The sequence below is a fragment of the Chiloscyllium plagiosum genome, unplaced genomic scaffold (assembly GCF_037043375.1).
Source record: "Chiloscyllium plagiosum isolate Xiang-an unplaced genomic scaffold, Cpla_swu_hap1 HiC_scaffold_27, whole genome shotgun sequence".
Taxonomy (NCBI): Eukaryota; Metazoa; Chordata; class Chondrichthyes; order Orectolobiformes; family Hemiscylliidae; genus Chiloscyllium; species Chiloscyllium plagiosum.
Window position 1 is genome coordinate 53,711,497 of NW_028270165.1, and position 3,156 is coordinate 53,714,652.

Sequence of the window (3,156 nt, forward strand, 5' to 3'; positions counted from 1 at the left end):
TCCTTTAGCCATATGTGGATTGAGAAATGACCTGCTGTGGGAGGAGTAGGCTCCAGTTCATGGGACACTGTCCCAGTCCTGGGGAAGGTGGGAATTGTGCTGTCTCTCTCCCCACCCACCGCCCCCATCCATTCTCTCTCACCCCGCAACTCTCTGCCCCCCATTTTCTCTCTCTCCCCCTCATTCTCTTCCTCCACCCTTTGACCCCCGAGTCTTTCCTTTCAGCCCCCACCACCCTCTGTTCCCCCCAGTCTCGCAATGGCCCCCACACTCTGTCACCCTGTCCATTCTGTATCTCTTCCAACTCCCACTGAACTTTCTCATGCCTCAAGCTCTCTTTGATCGCTGTATCAAGCTCTTAGAAGAGAGAGAGAGAGAGAGAGAGAATGGTTGGTGATGAAACTGCCTGGGAGATGGGGGTGCACGAGAAATGGCTGATCTTTCAAATTGAGAATAGCTAACATAATATATTCAGAAACAGCATTAAAGTTTGAATGCATGTTCAATTTTATATGAAGACAAAGCTGCAGCCATCTTTCTCAAACTTGCTTTGAACTATGTGCAGTTGAGGACAGGCTGTTCGGGGTGAATGAGGCTTTTGCTCGAAATGTCAATTTTCCTGCTCCTCGGATGTTGCCTGACCTGTGCTTTTCCAGCACCACATTCTTGACTCTAATCTCCAGCATCTGCAGTACTCACTTTCTCCTGTTAGGGGTGAATGGCCGAACCCTAGTCTTGAAAAATTGGTTCTATTAGAAGGTGTAGAGGTGTATTCTACCTTCAAGAGAGTTGAAAAGCGAGCAGAACCACCTGACATAGCACCAAACGTTCTGAACAAGGTAACAGTTTAACATTTGGTCGAACAGCTCAGTAGCTGGGTTGCCTGGAGACAAAAACATACTCAATTTTGGCCAATCGATTTAAAATCTTGCCCCAAAATACTGAATTCCAATCAAGTTTGAATTTAGTATTTTGAGAATATTGGTTAGCACTGCTGCCTCTCACCACCAGGGTCGATTCCAGCCTTGGGTGACTGACTGTGTGGAGTTTGCACATTCTCCCCGTGTCTGCGTGGGTTTGCTCTGGGTGCTCCAGTTTCCTCCCACAGTCCAAAGATGTGCAGGTCAAGTGAAGTGACTATGCTATATTGCCCGTAGTGTTAGGTGCATTCGTCAGAGGGAAATGGGTCTGGGTGGGTTACTCTTTGGAGTGTCAGTGTGGACTGGTTGGGCCGAAGGGCCTGGTTCCGCACTGTAGGGAATTTAATCCAATCTAATATTAACACCAATGAAACGATTTGATGCTTTGGAGTACAAAATCAAAACAAAAAGTTGAACAGTTACAGGAGAACTGCCAAAAGACCAATAAATGTAGGCTGCTAGTGAGAACTCTGAGAGGTACCTGTCCAGAGGAGGAGTCTGCACAGAGAAAAAAACATCGACACTGACTTGGAGAGCAAATCTACAGAGGAAGGTACAAAGAGAAGATTTAACAGCTGGCTGGGTTTAAAGTTTGAATCTTTCGGTAAATCTTAATCAGGGTTTTTATTGGACTGGTATCATACAGGGGAAGGTAGAAGATAGGTTAGAGACAGGAGTTGTAAATAGTTGTTAATTAATTATTCTCCGTTAGACTTTAATAAATAAAGTTGTTGATTTTTACTTTAAATACTGACCTTTGGGAATAGTTTCTTGGTTCTTGAATTTTCACCGATTACCACATGGGTTAAACCTTCTCTATGTTGCTGGTTTAAATTAGGGAGGGGAGGTTGCACCCAGTGTTGTAAAATTTGTGGGCTTTCGTCCGAGATTTGAACTGGTTTAGACAGATTTGAATAGATTTGGCGGTACGAAAAATCCCAGCAGATTTAAACACTTGCAAGTTAGTGTCCTAGATCATTAAATAAAACTTTAAATAGTGACTTTTAGAAACAGTTCCTTACCTCTTGAATTTTCACATTACCACATGGGGTAAATCTTTTTTGGGTTTAAATTAGTTGGGGGGGGGGAGGTGCAGTCCGTGTCATAACAATTCTGACTATGTAGAAACAGTAGTGGAGCGTGGAAACAAACTGTTTGTTCCGTGCCAGTCGGATATCCTAAATTAATCTAGGCCCATTTGCCAGCTCCTGGCCCATATCCCTCCAAACCTTCCTGTTCATATACCCATCCAGATGCCTTTTGAATATTGTAATTGTACCAGCCTCCACCACTTCCTCTGGGAGCTCATTCAATCCACGCACCACCTGCTGCGTAAAATAGTTGCCTTTTAGGTCCCTTTTAGTCCTTTCCCCTCTCACCCTCATATAAATCAATTGCTGCTTTTTCTGAACAGGCTCAGTGGCTGGCATTGCTGCCTTGTAGCGCTAGGGACCCGGGTTTGATCCCAGTTTCGGACAACTGTCTGAGTGGAGTTTGCACCTTCTCCCCATGTCTGCGTGGGATTCCTTTGGTGCTCCGGTTTCTTCCCACAATCCAAAGATGTGCAGGTTTGGAGAGGGCACTTGTGGGGAATTAACTTTCACACTTTTTTTCTACTCCTTAGGTCCCTTTTAAATCTTTCCCCTCTCACCTTCAACCTATACCCTCCAGTTTGGGAGTCCCCTACCCTGAGGAAAAGATGAGTAGTCAAATAAAATGCAAAAGGAATAAAATGGGGGGGGGGGGGGAGCAGAAAGGAGATGCATTGTTTAAATGGTGATATATTGGGATGTGGAGAAAGTGAGGACCGCAAATGTTGGAGATCAGAGTCAAAAAGTGTGGTGCTCGAAAAGCACAGCAGATGAGGCAGCATCCGAGGAGCAGGAGAGTCAGCGTTACAGGCACGAGCCCTTCATCAGGAATGTGTATAAAGGGGCCTCAGCGTCCTTCCATACCAGTTAATGCCTGTTGTGAGGTAGGTGCAGCAAGCAATGAGCAAAGCAGGTGTTATCTTAGCAAGAGGAATTGAGTTCGGAAGTGGGGATGTCTTCCTGCAGTTATGGGATCATTGAATATATTCAAGGCTGAGTTCATCTGATTTTGGAACAACAAAGAAGTGGATGTTTATGGGGGAAGGCAAGGGAATGGTTTTCAGACCATTGCAGAACAATTACCGAGTCAAACAGCACAGAAACAGTCCCTTCAGTCCAACTACTCCATGCTATGTTCTCAAACT